Raw genomic sequence first — 19,023 nt, 5'->3', positions numbered from 1 at the left:
AGTTGATCCAAGCTGGACCAATTTTTGAGACTTGGGCAGAAAGACTGAAGCTTGTTGAAGCTGTTACCTTAATGGCAGTGTCCGCATACTGCAGCTGCTGAGGCCTCCATGGACCACGACCCACGGAGACAGACCCCGCCATTAAGTCACGGAGGTGGCGATGGGGGAGACGTTTGCTGCTGCTTCAAGGCCTGGGCCCGGACAGTGGGCGGCTGTGGCGAGGGCTCTGGAGCTCTGCGGGACACAGCGCTGTCTGTCCCGGGGCTCCCTAGCTCACCCGAGGCCAGAGGGCCTGGAGGGCCCCGGGGAGAAGGCCACGATGCATCTCTCACCACACTCTCTGCCGCAGGGACCACTGGGAGCCGACTGTTGGCGGAGCAGAACCTCTAACCACTGCACTCAGGATCTCGTCCTAATGGTCTCGCGCGAATGGCTTCACTCAGGGTCTCCCGCTGACAACCGTGCACCCACCCCGCCCCTATTACAGGAATGGACACTTTGAGGGCCAGCAAGACCGGCCATGAAGCGTGGACAGCTGGACAGGGCAGTTAGAAGTCATTCTCTAATGCCCCCTGACTTCTCTTGCTCAGACCTCCAAAGAATACTTTGTTTTACTTGTCTAGTGCATGGGAGGGGTGGCAATAACTGAAATACTGTGGTATTGGGAGGTCGTGGTGACAGGACGAGAACGGGAGTTTCCAGAAGCTTGGCTGGGATGCCGCGATTCAGTGTTACGCTGGAGAAGGTTGTACTGGCTTAAGAGACTTGACCGTTAAATATTTTGGTAGCTTGAAAATGGCCACGGGAATTGGTATATACTATAAATCAAAGTCCCCCCACCCAACCATCCACTGGCCCAGGATTTGGTTTACCAATACTGCAGTGTCTGATTTTAAGCGTATACTATTTTCTAGAAATGTTCTCTGGCTCCCTCTGATTGCCTGTGCCTCTTCCTTTGTGGCGTTCTGAGACCCTTATCTCCATTTATCTCCATTATTTATGCACCTGCTTCTATTCCTGGCCGTATAGGCCATAACGTCTAGCACATAATAGATGCTTAACAAATGTCTCTTGTATCAGTGGACCCATGAAATGCATATTTTCAGACTCACATTAAAACTAAGAAAAGAAAGATCTTTACTAGCAGCATTTTTTTCATTCCTTTTTTTCATATAGGTAACATTTAGTGAGCTCCTATCATGTAACAATGTACCAGGTCCTGAGGATTTACCACAGAGTAAAGCATGTTTCTTTTCTTCAAGAAGCTCAGTTTTTTGAGGAAGACATATATAAATAACCACACTACACTTACATCTATGTATTGATAATAAAATAAGAACAGTCACGTTCAATTTTAAGAATGAGTGTGTTAGAGTATGAGTGTGTTTTTATAAGAAGTGTGCTAAGAATCACTTTTAACAACATGAAACTTGAAACATTATAAGTATCCATCAGTAAGGGACTGGTTAATTAAATTATGAACTGCCAGGAAAATGGAACGGTATGCAGCCACTAGAATCAGGTACAGTTATGGATGCTGACATGGAAAGAATCTCAAAGATGTATTTTTCAAAGGAAAGAACAGCACAGTGAAAAGTTGCATGTATATAATGACCCTTTTTTTTTTTACTAAAAGGATATATACATAAATATATTTGCATGTAAGAATGCTATTATATGCATGCAAAAAATTTTTAAAGGAAATACAAGGTGGTTATCTTTAGAAGAGATTGTAGAGAGGTAGATTTTTTTTTCCTTTTTAGTTTTAATATTTACATATTTCAATTCTCTATTATAAATTTCAGTGGAGACTATGAGACAGGTTGAATGAATTATTACAGTGCATCCAAGCAATAGCATATCAGGTAGTGGTTAAAATAGATAAAGTCTTGAAAAAAATGCTCCTGGTTGCAAAATAGTGTATTACACCCTCATTATAACAGTGAAAATATTATATTCATATAGATAATAGAGTCACATCCAATGAGGGGATTCGGTCTTCAAGCAAATTCATCAGCTGAGAATCAACTACAATCAAACCTGCATCTACAAGCAGTAGGACCACACTCAGCTGTGAGATGTTCACCCTCCACAGGCCTGGAAGCAGCTGTCCTTAGGGTCAGCGGAGTCCCAGGCTCTCTCAAGGCTCTGTGCTCCACGGAGTAGAATAAATAGCCTGAACTTCTATTTACGCTGCTTTCTCTTTGCAATGTTCTCTCTTTCTATATATTTTTATTATATGTGCATTAGTTGGTTTGGTAGGTTATAATGCAACTCCAATACATAAAGATTTATATAGAGTAAAATATCTGAAGGGCCACATGGCAAAGCATAACAGTTTACTTCTGAGAAAGAGGTGGAGATAGAAAAAGAGAAAATATTTTTTCTTTGTGCCTTTATATTGTTTGAGTGTGTATTATTTTATACATGCTAAAAAATATATTTTATACTTAGTATTTTATACTAAAAAGAAATTTTAAAAATTGATACAGCTAACAAATTTAAGGAAGTGTGGAGGGGTATGAGACGAAGGTGTGTTGGGAGATTGAATTTGATTCTGTAGATAATGAGAATCACATGGAGATTTTTAACCTCTAAGGGTGATGATATTTCAATTGATAATTTTGGAAGATAACGTATAGGATTGAAAATTATAGGTGGCACTGGTGAGAGGTAGACTGAGTTTATGAATTAGTTATCTTTTGGTTTTTATCTAAATAATGAAGATATTCCTCTACCTAGTTTTGCACTGGAAGTTCCTAGGGTACAGTATTTAAGTCCCTATGTGGCTATAAGAGTAGACAGACGGTTAGACATTCAGTCTCCAATTCTTTCATCTCTACTTTCATCCTCATCTTGTGTCCTGGCATCCATTAAGTGTTTATAGGTGTCTTGGCAAGAGGGAAATTCAGGCTCCTTCTGAGTCATATGAGTGGACCAACGGTGATGCAGGGAAGAAAGCTCCCAATAGAGGTCAGCCTTGCTGGAAATGCAGAGATGGACAATCCCTGTTCCTAGAGTGGTCAAGGGTGTCAGGGTGCAGCTTGAAAGTTGTCATTGGAGGGTGACCTGGGTTGTACTCAGTGGCACTGACTCCCGGCTAATGGCCCAGGGCTCTTTGAGTTATAGTGATTTCAGTTCCTTCCCCTGGTGACTTTCAGAGGGTGCTAATCTCCTCCAGGGCAGGTTCAAATGAAAATCCCTGTGTGAATGTTAGGTGAATGAGAGTTCAATGGGGTACCAATCATTGGATTTGAAATACTTCATGTTGGGTGAGGTGGCCCAGAAACCCTCCAGCAGAAGAAGAGGCAGGAAGGGAGGTTATGCAGCATCTGAGTATTGATTTGACTCCAGAATGTTGTCTACTCTTGTTGGCAAATACTGCATATGCTGTCCAGGAACATGGCTGTGAGGCTGGGTGAAGTCCTCTGCTTTGGCAGAGCCCTATCCTAACCCCGAAAAGCTTTTGGGGGAAGGTCACTTCCTGTCCCTTGCTCAGATCAGATAGCTTTCGTCTATAACAAGTCTGAGGCCCATGTTGATACCATTTATAGAGAATGTTTCTTTCATTATATACCTAGCCAGATCCTAAGACAGGCCTTCCGAGGAAGGATGGATCAAGACCATGTCTAGTGTCTGTCACATCATAGAAATTAAACAACTATACCCTTTTCAGTTTCTAACTCAAATCCAGTCTACTGGCCCCATTTCTTTCTACCTTTGTGGTAAACTTATTGGATTTTGTTATCCTCTTTGCCACTTACCTTGATTGGTAACACCGTAAATAGATCTTTCCAACTCATTCATTCATTCGTGTCTTCATTCATTTATGTTTTTGACAAGTACTGTGTTTGTTGAGTGCTTGTGTGGGTCAGACTGTGTGAGGCATTAGGAATATAATGAGGAACAAAGAGAGTCTCGGTCCTTACCCTCATGTTGCTTAAAGCCTAGAGCAGGACTGAAGTATGAAACAAAGAATAACAGTAAAACACAAAGCCACAACCGTGAGAAGGCAATGATGGAGTGGTACAAGGTGAGATTACATAAAAGGAGAATCATCTGGTGAGGAAAGTCAGAGAACACTTTGCTGGGGAGGTGACTCTGCTGAGCTCTTTTTTCAGAAAAGCCTGGCTTTTGGCCAAGTTGATCAACTTCCTACCAGAAAGTGAAGCAACATTTCCAAAGTCACTCTAAAAGAATGAGAAATAAATGTCAATGGTGCTTACTTGGCCATATTCACAGAACTAAGGGCCATTCAAGTGACTCTGAAGGACACACAAAAAACCAAGAACAAAACAAAACTAAAGAAAGCAAACAGGTACCCTGCTCTATTTATTAAAATGTTGCTTAATATTGATATAATAACGCTGAAGGATATAGTCCCTTCCTGACACCTGAATCTGTAGGTTAAAAAGACAACCATTTTCCACTTACTTTGGACACTTTTTCCCTCTGAATGTTCTGTTCTGTCACCAGCCTATTAAAGCCCATTTCCAATCATTTTTTCAAGGTCCTTTGGGATTTTGATGAGTAGGTATTTCTCTCTCCTCACAAAGAGACCTGCTTTAAGTTGTCTATGACTAGAACGGATTGAGTTATCATGCTGAAGAAACTTTGAGAGGTAAATACAAGTGTCAGCAACACATTCTGTTTTCTGGAATCGCAGGATGGAATTTCCAGCCATAAGCAAGGGTGTTAGTTAGCATTTCTGGTTGGAGAGTCTGACTAACAAGCTCTTTTCTCAGGAAACAGGAGTACCAGTCGCCTGGTTATTAGCAGTTGTAAAACCAGGCCCCACCGGTGATGTGTTACAGACCTCTCTTCAGAATTCCCCCATCTAAGAGAAGACTCATGAGTCAGAATTTTGGGAACTGCACAGGTAGCCATCTTGAAATTTCAGGGAAATTTGTCTGGCTTACAAATCATAAAAATAAATAGATGCTATATATTTTGAAAGAGACACAAGGCTGTCTAAGTATGGGGGAGATTGAAATGGGTACAAACATACATATACTAACTTCCTCTTCACCAATGAGATCCTGAAAGATCACGGCTTCCAGGGCAAATGGATGAAAATGATCACAGTTAGTTTGAAGTGTTTAAGTCATTAGATGCTATACAAGTCACAATGCAGTGGACTCACAAATTAAGCAGGATTGATTGGTAGTAAAATAAAAAATTAAGCAATATATGGACATGTTCAACTGTTAAGAAACTGACCAACGCTAACATGTAGCAGTAATTAAAATAATTCCAAAATAATAAAGCTCATTAATGTTGAAAACAGGGAGAAACAGTTCATTTAAAGTACATATATTTTGTACTTAAACGGTGTATTTATTTTTTCACATCCATTATTCCCTGTGAGCATTATTACAATCCCTTTTTTACATGCTGATATGAGTTTATTTCTCATTTCTGATTATAAACAAAACACGTTTTTCATGAATAATTCAAAGAGATAGAAGAAGAGATATAAAGTTAAAAGCAAAATTCACAGGAAATCCCAACTGAGATCACTATTGTTAAGAATTTTGTCAACATCCTTGCAGATGCTTCTATGTATATATACAGTAGATACCCGTGTAATAATTTTGCATTTGCTACCAGGTTGATACTTTGTAATATATACACCGTCAATAAATATTTTCTTCCTACTCCCTGGGAAGGAAATTTTGTTCACTTATTATTCAGATTATGGTAATTACTACTTATTATTCTCTACCTCTCCCTACCTTATTATTCAGATTATGGTAATTACTACTAAAGGAAGAGGCAAGAGGGACAGGAAGAGAAGGGGATGATCAGTTTGGGAGCAAAGTTTGTGGATGAGACTGGAAAACCTGTTGAGGAGAGAGAGGCTTCAGGAAGGAGCTATAATATTACAGTGTGAAAGAGAACAGGATGAAAAAGGTGGGTTGCAAAAGATATTTTAAGATATGGTACTGTGAGTTAGCAGCTGTATGTCCTTTAATGTTTTCTGAAAGTTGAGAGCAAAGGCTGAAATTGCTTGGTAAAGCCTTTTGTTAGCTGGGCTGTTTCTGTGAAGGTCATGGTGCTGAGACTGGATCTCAGAGGGATATGGGATTTATTTGATTTATATACAAATGGGATTTTGTCAACTACGCTGCTTTGAAATTCCTTTTCTCTCAAAAATACGTCATGGCGCTCCTTCTCAAGTCAACAAATATAAATTTCCATGATTCCCTTTAGTGGCTTCTCTGGTGGGAATACACCATATCTTTATAAACGGGCCCATGTTGGTGGGTGTTTAGGTTGTTTCTAACGGTGATGAGCATCTTTGTGCATCTTTACATGTTTATGTGACTATCTCATTGGAATAGACTATTTATGAGATATAACATTTTACATTTTAAATTTTATTATATAACGCCAACAAAAAGTCATGCTAATCTATACCCTCACCGAGTGTAAAAGTTCCATAGCCGCCCAGACTCATTCTTATCATCTTATTTTTTTGGAGAGGATTACCACAATTTGGACAATATATCTAGAGCATACATCTTTTTTTTTTTTTCAGTACACGGGCCTCTCACTGTTGTGGCCTCTCCCGTTGCAGAGCACAGGCTCCGGACGTGCAGGCTCAGCGGCCATGGCTCACGGGCCCAGCCGCTCCACAGCATGTGGGATCTTCCCGGACCGGGGCACGAACCCATGTCCCCTGCATCGGCAGGCGGACTCTCAACCACTGTGCCACCAGGGAAGCCCTAGAGCATACATCTTAAGAAGCTGAAGCACAGGAAGACTGAGGGACTCTCATCTAAGATATTAGAACTGAGTAGTTCTAGTCTGGTGACCTCTCTATAGGTGTCTTGGGCCTGGAAAAGCCAAATGACAATGACGTCTGTTAGGCCACACGGAGACTAATGCCACCCAGAAGGTAAAGAAAGATAGTGAAAAGTGGTGAATGAAGCTATTTTCAGTTCAACTCATCTGTGTAACCGGGGTGCAAGCCATAGTGATGAGATGATGTGTATAAAAGTACTTTGTACATCACTAGACGTTGAGGTACTGCTTGGGAAAACAATTGCCCCCTTTGTCTGTACAGTTAGGACTGTGTGTGTTTAGCAAATTGAAAAATTATAAGCATTGTGGTTTGACCTTGCATCTCAGTGTCATTTTTATCTTCTGCAACCTGATAGCCAAATTCCCAGTAAAAGAAGCATTTGATATTACAAAAAAGTGCTGACAGGGTCATTGCCAATCTGGACCATGTTTCCTTGTGATATCCTCATGATTCAAAGCCAGAACGTCCGACGTTGTGCTGTCTTGTAGTGAATGTACTATAGATAGTATCTTTCTCTCTCAATTTGTGTCCCCGCGTTGCCTCTGACCTTGGCCTATATGGATTCTATACTTATTTATATTCATTTTGTCTCTAGAAAAGTGGGTCCAGACAGCCCTCTCTGAGTTTATTTTATCAGCTCAGGTCTTGCCTGACTCTTAAGGATTTCAGTCACCAGAGCAGCTGTGTTTAACCTCGTCTGTTCGTCCCTGCCCAAGAAACCCATCCGAATTGGCAATACTTCTGAAAACACAAGCGAGACTAAATTACAAATGGAGAAAGCGTCTGGGTTAAAATAAACAGTCACCAGACAAAAGCTATCTCCTTCCATGTTCTTTTTTCTGTAGGAAAAACAAGGCACTAGATCTGATCTTATTCTTAGGTGAGATTTGTTGTTCTATTTAAAAGCACTTATCTCAGAATTTCTGAGTAGCAATAAGAAGTGGCAGTGGGAGGGGTGGTTTGCAGTGCAGTTGTCTGCTTGTAGTAATAAAGATTCAAATCTAGTTTCTGCAGTTCTGCCTTTGGTATCTTTATTTTGAACCAGAATAGCACAGAAAAAAATGGATTGAGGACCTTGTAATTGGAGCATGTCTTATGTTTCCTAGTTACAGGGACCTTCAGGAGATTAGATTTTTCAGGATACTTAAAAGCACAGAAAAGCAAAAAAAAAAAAAAAAAACCTCCTACCTGGCTGGTAATTCCTGTGTGAGGACAGGACAACCTCTAAGGTTGGAAACCTAGGTGAGGGGAGAAAATCATTTCTGTTAGCAGAGGATAATAAATAGTAATTATTTTTAACTATGTCTGCCCCTACGAGATAGTCTCACCATCCCAGGGACATGGTCAATGGGAAGTGGTCTCATTCAGTATGATGAATTGCATTCTGCTTTAATTCTGGGGACCCTCAGATAAGTACACACTGGCCTGCTTATCTTCAAAAGTTGCCCGTGCAATCTGCAAGTTAAGAGAAGAGGGCTGGGGAGACCTTCAAGATGGCGGAGGAGTAAGACGTGGAGATCACCTTCCTCTCAACAAATACATCAGAAATACATCTACATGTGGAACAACTCCTACAGAACACCTACTGAACGCTGGTAGAAGACCTCAGCCTTCCCAAAAGGCAAGAAACTGCCCACGTACCTGGGTAGGGCAAAAGAAAAAAGGAAAAACAGAGACAAAAGAATAGGGATGGGACCTGCATATCTGGGAGGGAGCTGTGAAGAGGCAAAGTTTCCATACACTAGGAAGGCCCTTCACTGGTGGAGACGGGGGTGGGGTGCACGGGGAAAGCTTCGGAGCCACGGAGGAGAGCACAACAACAGGGGTACAGAGGGCAAAGTGGAGAGATTCGCACACAGAGGATCGGTGCCAACCAACACTCACCAGCCCAAGAGGCTTGTCTGCTCACCCGCCGGGATGGGCGGGGGCTGGGAGCTGAAGCTCGGGCTTCCATTGGATCGCAGGGAGAAGACTGGGGTTGGCGGCGTGAACACAGCCTGAAGGGGGCTAGTGCACCACGGCTAGCCGGGAGGGATTCCAGGAAAAGGTCTGGAGCTGCCGAAGAGGCAAGAGACCATTGTTTCATGGTGTGTGAGGAGAGGGGTTTCAGAGCACCTGCAGAGCCTGCCACTGCCAGGGTCCCTTGATCCAGGGACAACTTCCCCGGGAGAACTCACGGCGCGCCTCAGGCTGGTACAACGTCACGCCGGCCTCTGATGCCGCAGGCTCGCCCCACATCCGTACCCCTCCCTCCCCCGTGGCCTGAGTGAGCCAGAGCCCCTGAATCAGCTGCTCCTTTAACCCCCTCCTGTCTGAGCGAAGAACAGATGCTCTCAGGCGACCTACACGTAGAGGCGGGGCCAATCCAAAGTTGAACCCCAGGAGCTGTGGGAACAAAGAAGAGAAAGGGAAATCTCTCCCAGCAGCCTCAGGAGCAGCGGATTAAAGCTCCACAATCAACCTGATGTACCCTGCATCTGTGGAAAACCTGAATAGACAATGAGTCATCCCAAAATTGAAGTGGTGGACTTTGGGAGCAACGATATATGTATTTTTTTCCTTTTGCTCTTTTTGTGAGTGTGTATATGTGCGCTTCTTTGTGTGACTTTCTCCATATAGCTTTGGTTTTACCATTTGTCCTAGGGTTCTGCCTGTACATGGTTTTTTGTTGCTGTTGTTGTTGCTTTTTATTTTTTCTTTTATTTTTCTTTATTTTTTTAGTATAGTTTTTAGCGCTTGTTATCATTGGTGGATATGTTTTTTGGTTTGGTTCTCCTTTCTTTTTTTCTTATTGTTTTTCCTTTTTTATTATTTTTAATTTCTTTTATTTTTAATAATTATTTTTTACTTTAATAACGTTATTTTATTTTATTCATTTATTTCCTTTTTTTTTTCCCTTTTCTTCTGAGCTGTGTGGCTGACAGGGTCTTGGTGCTCCAGCCGGGTGTCAGGCCTGTGCCTCTGAGGTGGGAGAGCCAAGTTAAGGACATTGGTCCACCAGAGACCTCATGGCTTCATGTAATATCAAACAGCAAAAGCTCTACCAGAGATCTCCAAATCTACGATAAGATCCAGCTCCACTCAATGACCAGCAAGCTACAGTGCTGGACACTCTATGCCAAACAATTAGCAAGACAGGAACACAACGCCACCCATTAGCAGAGAGGCTGCCTAAAATCATACTAAGATCATAAACACCCCAAAACACACAACCAGACATGGACCTTCCCACCAGAAAGACAAGATCCAGCCTCATCACCAGAACACAAGCACCAGTCCCCTCCACCAGGAAGCCTACACAACCCACTGAACCAACCTTAGCCACTGGGGACAGAAACCAAAAAAAAAGGGAACTACGAACCTGCAGCCTGCAAAAAGGAGACCCCCAAACACAGTAAGTTAAGCAAAATGAGAAGACAGGAAAACACACAGCAGATGAAGGAAAAAGGTAAAAACCCATCAGAGCAAACAAATGAACAGGATATAGGCAGTCTACCTGAAAAATAATTCAGAGTAATGATAGTAAAGATGATCCAAAATCTTGGAAATAAAATGGAGAGTATACAAGAAAAGTTTAACAAGGACCTAGAAGAACTAAAGGGAAAATAAACAATGATTTACAACACAATAAATAAAATTAAAAATTCTCCAGAAGGAATCAACAGCAGAATAACTGAGGCACAAAAACAGATAAGTGACCTGGAAAATAAAATAGTGGAAATAATTACCACAGAGCAGAATAAAGAAAAATGAATGAAAAGAATTGAGGACAGTCTCAGAGGCATCTGGGACAACATTAAACACACTAACATTGAATTATAGTGGTCCCAGAAGAAGAAGAGAAAAAGAAATGGACTGAGAAAATATTTGAATGGATTATAGTTGGAAAATTACCTAATATGGGAAAGGAAATAGTCAAGTCCAGGAAACGCAGAGAGTCCCATACAGCATAAATCCAAGGAGAAACGTGCCAAGACACATATTAATCAAACTATTCAAAATAAAATACAAAGAAAACATATTAAAAGGAGCAAGGGAAAAGCAAGAAATAACATACAAGGGAATCCCCATAAGGTTAACAGCTGATCTTTCAGTAGAAACTCTACAAGCCAGAAAGGAGTGGCAGGACATATTTAAAGTGATGAAGGGGAAAAACCTACAACCAAGATTACTCTACCCAGCAAGGATCTCATTCAGATTCGACGGAGAAATTAAAACCTTTACAGGTAAGCAAAAGCTAAGAAAATTCAGCATCACAAAACCAGTTTTACAAAAAATGCTAAAGGAACTTCTCTAGGCAGGAAACACAAGAAAAGGAAAAGACATACAATAAAAAACCCAAAACAATTAAGAAAATCATAATAGGAATATACATATCAATAATTACCTTAAATGTAAATGGATTAAATGCTCCAACCAGAGACATAGACTGGCTGAATGGATACTAAAAGAAGACACGTATATATGCTGTCTACAAGAGACCCACTTCATACGTAGGAACACATACAGACTGAAAGTGAGGGAATGGAAAAAGATATTCCATGAAAATGGAACTCAAAAGAAAGCTTGAGTAGCAATTCTCATATCAGACCAAATAGACTTTAAAATAAAGACTATTAAAAGAGACAAAGAAGGACACTACATAATGATCAAGGGATCAATCCAAGAAGAAGATATAACAATTCTAAATATTTATGAACCCAACATAGGAGCACCTCAATACATAAGGCAAATGCTAACAGCCATAAAAGGGGAAATCGACAGTAACACAATCATAGTAGGGGACTTTAACACCGCACTTTCACCAATGTACAGATCATCCAAAATGAAAATAAATAAGGAAACACAAACTTTAAATGATACATTAAACAAGAGGGACTTAATTGATATTTATAGGACATTCCATCCCCAAACAACAAAATACACTTTCTTCTCAAGTGCTAATGGAACATTCTCCAGGATAGATCATATCTTGGGTCACAAATCAAGCCTTGGTAAATTTAAGAAAATTGAAATCATATCAGCTAACTTTTCTGACCACAATGCTATGAAACTACATATCAATTACAGGAAAATATTTGTAACAAATACAAACACATGGAGGCTAAACAATACACTACCTAATAACCAAGAGATCACTGAAGAAATCAAAGAGGAAATCAAAAAATACCTAGAAGCAAATGACAATGAAAACACAATGACCCAAAACTTATGGGATGCAGCAAAAGCAGTTCTAAGAGAGAAGTTTATAGCAATACAATCCTACCATATGAAACAAGAAACATCTCAAATAAACAATCTAACCTTATACCTAAAGCAATTAGAGAAAGAATAATAAAAAAAAAAAAAACAATGTTAGCAGAAGGAAAGAAATCATAAAGATCAGATCAGAAATAAATGAAGGAAACAAAGATCAATAAAACTAAAAGCTGGTTCTTTGAGAAGATAAACAAAATTAAGAAACTGTTAGCGAGATTCATCCAGAAAAAAAGGGAGAAGACTCAAATCAATAGAATTAGAAATGAAAAAGGAGAAGTAACATCCAACACTGCAGGAACACAAAGGATCATGAGAGATTACTACAAGCAACTATATGCCAATAAAATGGACAACCTGGAAGAAATGGACAAATTCTTAGAAAAGCACAACCCTCCAAGCCTGAACCAGGAAGAAATAGAAAATATAAAGACCAATCACAAGTACTGAAATTGAGAATGTAATTAAAAATCTTCCAACAAACAAAAGCCCAGGACCAGAAGGCTGCACAGGTGAATTCTATCAAACATTTAGAGAGGAGCTAATACCTTTCCTTCTCAAACTCTTCCAAAATATAGCAGAGGGAGGAACACTCCCAAACTCATTCTACAAGGCCACCATCACCCTGATGCCAAAACAGACAGATGTCATGAAGAAATCTACAGGCCAATATCACTGATGACATACATGCAAAAATCCTCAACAAAATACTAGCCAACAGAATCCAATAGCACATGAAAAGGATCATACACCATGATCACGTAGGGTTTATCCCACGAATGCAAGGATTCTTCAATATATGCAAATCATTCAGTGTGATACACCATATTAACAAATTGAAGGATGAAAACCATATGATCATCTCAATAGACACAGAAAAAGCTTTCGACAAAATTCAACACCCATTTATGATAAAAACCCTCCAGAGAGTAGGCGTAGAGGGAACTTACCTCGACATAATAAAGGCCATATATGACAAACCCACATCCAACATCGTTCTCAATGGTGCAAAACTGAAACCATTTCCACTAAGATCAGGAAGAAGACAAGTTTGCCCAGTCTCACCACTATTATTCAACATAGTTTTGGAACTTTTAACCACAGCAGTCATGAAGAAAAAGAAATAAAATGAATCCAAATTGGAAAAAAAGAAGTAAAGCTGTCACTGTTTGCAGTTGACATGATACTATACATACAGAATCTTAAATATGCTACCTGAAAACTACTAGAGCTAATCAATGAATTTGGTAGAGTAGCAGGATACAAAATTAATGAACAGAAATCTCTTGCATTCCTATACACTAATGATGAAAAATCTGAAAGAGAAATTAAGGAAACACTCCCATTTACCATTGCAACAAAAAGAATAAAATACCTAGGAATAAACCTACCTAAGGAGACGAAAGACCTGTAAGCAGAAAACTATAAGACAGTCGTGAAAGAAATTAAAGATGAGAGATATACAGATGGAGAGATATACCATGTTCTTGGATTGGAAGAATCAACATTGCAAAAGTGACTCTACTACGCAAAGCAATCTACAGATTCAGTGCAATCCCTATCAAATTACCAATGGCATTTTTCACAGAACTACAACTAAAAATTTCACAATTTGTATGGAAACATAAAGGACTGTGAATAGCCAAAGCAATCTTGAGAAAAATGATGGAGCTGGAGGAATTAGGCTCCCTGACTTCAGATTATACTACAAAGCTACAGTAATCAAGACAGTATGGTACTGGTGCAATAACAGAACTATAGATCAATGGAATAGGACAGAAAGCCCAGAGATACACCCATGCACATATGGTCACCTTTTTTTTGATAAAAGAGGCAAGAATATACAATGGAGAAAAGACAGCCTCTTCAATAAGTTTTGCTGGGAAAACTGGACAGCTACATGTAAAAGAATGAAATTAGAACACTCCCTAACACCATACACAAAAATAAACTCAAAATGGATTAAAGACCTAAATATAAGGCCAGACACTATAAAACTCTTAGAGGAAAATGTAGGCAGAACACTCTATGACATAAATCACAGCATGATCGTTTTTGACCCACCTCCTACAGAAATGGAAATAAAAACAAAAATAAACAAATGGGACATAATGAAACCTAAAAGCTTTTACACAGCAACGGAAACCACAAACAAGATGAAAAGACAATCCTCAGAATGGGAGAAAATATTTTCAAATGAAGCAAGTGACAATGGATTAATCTCCAAAATTTACAAGCAGTTCATGTAGCTCAATATCAAAAAACAAACAACCCAATCTAAAAATAGGCAGAAGACCTAAATAGACATTTCTCCACAGAAGATGTACAGATTGCCAACAAACACATGAAAGGATGCTCAACATCACTAATCATTAGAGAAATGCAAATTAAAACTACAATGAGGTATTACCTCACACTAGTCAGAATGGCCATGATCATAAAATCTACAAACGATAAATGCTGGAGAGGGTGTAGAGAATAGGGAACCCTCTTGCACTGTTGGTGGGAATGTAAATTGATACAGCCCCTATGGAGAACAGTATGGAGGTTCCTTAAAAAACTAAAACTAGAACTACCATATGACCCAGCAATCCCACTACTGGGCATATACCCTGAGAAAACCATAATTCAAAAAGAGTCATGTACCAAAATGTTCATTGCAGCTCTATTTGCAATAGCCAGGACATGGAAGCAACCTATGTGTCCATCGACAGATAAATGGATAAAGAAGATATGGCACATATATGCAATGGAATATTACTCAGCCATAAAAAGAAATGAAACTGAGATATTAGTAGTGAGGTGGATGGACATAGAGTCTGTCATACAGAGTGAAGTAAGTCAGTAAGAGAAAAATAAATACTGTATGCTAACACATATATATGGATTCTTAAAAAAAAAAAACGTTATGAAGAACCTTGGAGCAGGATAAGAATAAAGACGCAGAGGTAGAGAATGGACTTACGGGCACGAGGCGGGGGGAAAGGTAAGCTGGGACGAAGTGAGAGAGTGCATGGACTTATATATACTACCAAATGTAAAATAGAAAGCTAGTGGGAAGAAGCCGCATAGTACAGGGAGATCCGCTCGGTGTTTTGTTACCACCTAGACGGGTGGGATAAGGAGGGTGGGAGGGAGACGCAAGAGGGAGGAGATATGGGGATATATGTATATGTATAGCTGATTCACTTTGTTATAAAGCAGAAACTAACACATCATTGTAAAGCAATTATACTCCAATAAAGATGTTAAAAAAAAGTAAATAAACATCACCAAAAAAAAAAGAAAAAAGAGAAGAGGGCCTTCTAATTCACTGGTCTTGATAAAAGTAGAATAGAAGCAGGCTTTCAAGTATCCCTACGGAGGGCGCTATAGGATTTGTGTTAGAAATGGATGTAAAGACGGAGAGATTAGTAGGTGAGAGATGTAGACAGGCTGATCCTCTTCCATCAGCTAATTTAGAGCTAAGCTTCTGCCAAATGATGATTTTAGCTCAGCATCATCATTGCCCCTTTCTGTATTCTCTCCTGCATCACAGGAGGGAAATCTAGAATGTCATTTTCCTGAATTTCTTTCCAGTAGAATTCTGGGTTAAATCTGCCAATGATAGGAACTTCGGTGAGATTAGGAAGGAGAAGAGGAGAAGGTGTTTTTCTCTTGTGACAGCCATGGGTAGGGAGCTAAGATCATTGCTAATGGCTTCCGTAGGCTACGGGCAGGGGGTGGGGGGGGGGACTTCCCTTTAGAGAGGACTTCCCTTTAGACAGGCAGCTGAAGTCATCGGCAGTGGATTCCCAGCCATCACTGCATCTCCAGATCTTCTAGAGTGGACTCTTGACCTTTGCTCCCTCAACTCTTCCAATTCTTTCTAATTTTCTATATTAAATATCTCTCCACTCAAAATGCATAGTCAATATTTTTCCTCCCTGCATAATCCTGAATGACATAAAGGTACAGAAACAAAGGCCCAATACTTTGGTCATCGATATTAATAAACCTGAATTTTGATTATCACCAAATTATAGACCAATATATGGCTTACAAACATAAAAAAACACATACGGTACAATTTCATTTTTATAATGTTCAAAAGCAAAGTATTTGGTTGGCCAATAAGTTCTTTCAGGTTTTTCCATGAGATCTTATGGAAAACGAACTTTTTGGCCAACCCAATAATTTGTGGTGTTAGAAGTAAGGACAGAGGTTATGTTTGGGGAGGGCCAAGAGGGTCATGGTTGGGTAAGCCATGAGGAGGGCTTTGAATGCTGGTAACGTTTGATTTCTTCATCAAGGTGGTTCTTAGATAGCTGAGTTCTTTTTGTGATAATTCTTTCAAGCAAGAGAACTATAATTTATGACTTTTCTTTAAAGATGTTCAACTTTAATAAAATATTTATTAAAAAATCCCGAGTTTTACTAATGGAGGGCTAGTTGCTGGGGAGCTGTGGATTCATAGTTAACAAAAGATAAAAAGGTTCTTTTTGCAGAGTTCTCTCTTGCCAACTCCCCCAACCCCGCCAACACTTGTAGGATTGAAATCTTAACATATTCTAGGACGTTCTTGGTTCGTTACAACACATATATGGTTTTGAAATCTTTTAGCCCATGACTTTCAGAAATCAGCAATAGTGTGAGCTTTTGAGCTCCTTGGCTTTTTCTGAACTTGCATCCAAAATAATTCAGAAAAGACTACTAGACTACTTCTTACCATCTATTTATTCAACTTCCACTATATGCCTGGCAGTGCGCTTGATGCTGAGGTCATATGATGAATAAGATATCGTCTCTGTCCCCAGCAAGCTCTTGATTGGTTGCAGAACAGTCATGTAAAATAATAGTTTAGTTATAGGAATGATTTTTTGAGCTGGTTAAAGCATATCATATAAGTCCTAACGATGACTTTTAAAATCTGTTTTCCTGACGGCTCTGTGCTGGTGACCTTCCAATATAAGGCTAACATCTATTTTGGATAAAAGGACTTTTTGGAGAATTCATCCTGCTTGACTTCATTTAAATGTACTAAATCTGGGCATAGTCTGGGAGCATCCCAAGTTCAGAAGGATATACATGTAAGAATTGGGCTGGGACTTCTTGCTTGAAACTGATCCTAATTAAAAGTCCTAGGAGTAGGGAATTTTTTGGCAAGAAGCTCCTATAATGCTGACTTGTAAACTAAGATTGAGAAGGTTCTGAAAGCCATAGTTGTTGTATTGAAAGAAAGGTCAAAGATACTGTCCAGTATGTTTAATTGTCACCTGTCCATCATCAGACAATACTTCAGGGATAATAGCTCGGAATATGGAAATTAAGGTAGTGTCTCTAGTCTTGGAGTTTCTATATCTTTCCAGAGCAGAGACATTCTATTCCAAATCAAGAGATACCTACTTGCAATTATTCTTGATTTTTTAGTCTGGGAGATAAATTATATGCCAAATTTGATCAGAGATTTAAACCAGAAAAATTATCAGTCACTCGAGATTTTTTAAACTAATATTTATTGCCCTTGGGTTCAGATGAATCCGAATTTGGTTAAAAACCCTACTGCAGGACTTTCCTTCAATCCTGATGGAAAGATTTGATGATGAATATCAAAAAGATCAGGAATCACAGGTCATGTGACTTCGGCTGGATGATGGGAGTGGAGAGAACTTGGGTGGAAGCTGGGGGTTCCCACCTTGAGTAAAGAAGAAACCTCTGTTTGGCTGTGACTAATCACTGCATCTAGGACTACAGGTCTAGTGAGTTCAAGAGAACCTACTTTCAATAGAAGCTGCATATGTCCTTGGGTTTTCCTAATTTTTAATTGTTGTCAATGAATTAAAAAACTAGAAAAAGGTGAAAGGAAAAGACTTTTGCTTCTAGCTGGGATCTGGAGGCATATGAAAGCCCTTTTCTTCCATGGTAACAAAAAGAAAAATCCATACAAAATTTAAATCATACTTTTCCATGGGGCAGGCAAAGAGCAGTGGACACAAGGAAGCCTTGATGAACAGAACTGGCTCAGTAATTCTCCCTCCAAACCAAATTTTGCTGAGAAGGCAAGAGTAAGGAAGAAGGATGGTAAGTAGAGAGGAAGTAACAGAAAACTTATGTTCCTATGGTAACTGAATTCCAGCACCCTGACTGAGTTGAATCTAAAGGTGAGCCAAAATTACCTGCAAACTTTCTTGTAGCTCACATACTGACAAAATCAAAAAGGCGGTGGCAAGGAAGGTTGGGTTGTGCTCGACATCAATTTTCATCAGAGAAATGCAAATTAAAACCACAATGAGATGCAATTTCAGACCCACTAGAATGACTAAAATTAAAAGTATGACATCAAATGTTGGCAAGGAGGTGAAGCCATGGGAACTCTTACACACCGCTGGTGGGAGTGTAACTACTTTGGAGCACTCATTGGCAGTTTCCTGTAGTGTTATGTATACCTATCCATGACAAAGTAATTCTATTCCTATGCATATACCTAAGAGACATAAAGAAGTTTGTCCACCAAAAGATTGTACAATAATGTGCTTTACAGCATCTTTATTCATAGTAGCTGAACATACTTCTGAAAATATAAGCTTATTAAAAATATAAGTGCCTGGGGCTCCAGGCACACTTTCAGAATCAGAAATGGCATTGAGGAGCATTGTACATAGAACAAACACCTGGTGATTGCTCTCATCAAGGGACCACTGAATTCAGTAACTACCTTCTGTAGTGGATGTATTTACCTTCCTAAAGAAAAGCACCAGGAATCTTTGCACTTAAAATAACCAGGCACTTAGGGGGTCAAGGGGTGGATTTTGCTTCCATTGGTTGACATCTGGGTCATGCAAATGGCATTTTCTTGCAGAGTTCTCTTTAATAAATGGCAAATGTGTTCCTCCTGGCAATCAGCACTGGACAGTAGTCTGTTTTCTAGCTTGCATGGATCTGGGGTTAAAATAAGTTTGAAGTCCTCCTCTACAAAAACA

Source organism: Delphinus delphis, chromosome 18, assembly GCF_949987515.2.
Source record: "Delphinus delphis chromosome 18, mDelDel1.2, whole genome shotgun sequence".
Classification (NCBI taxonomy): domain Eukaryota; kingdom Metazoa; phylum Chordata; class Mammalia; order Artiodactyla; family Delphinidae; genus Delphinus; species Delphinus delphis.
This window is presented reverse-complemented; position numbering follows the sequence as displayed.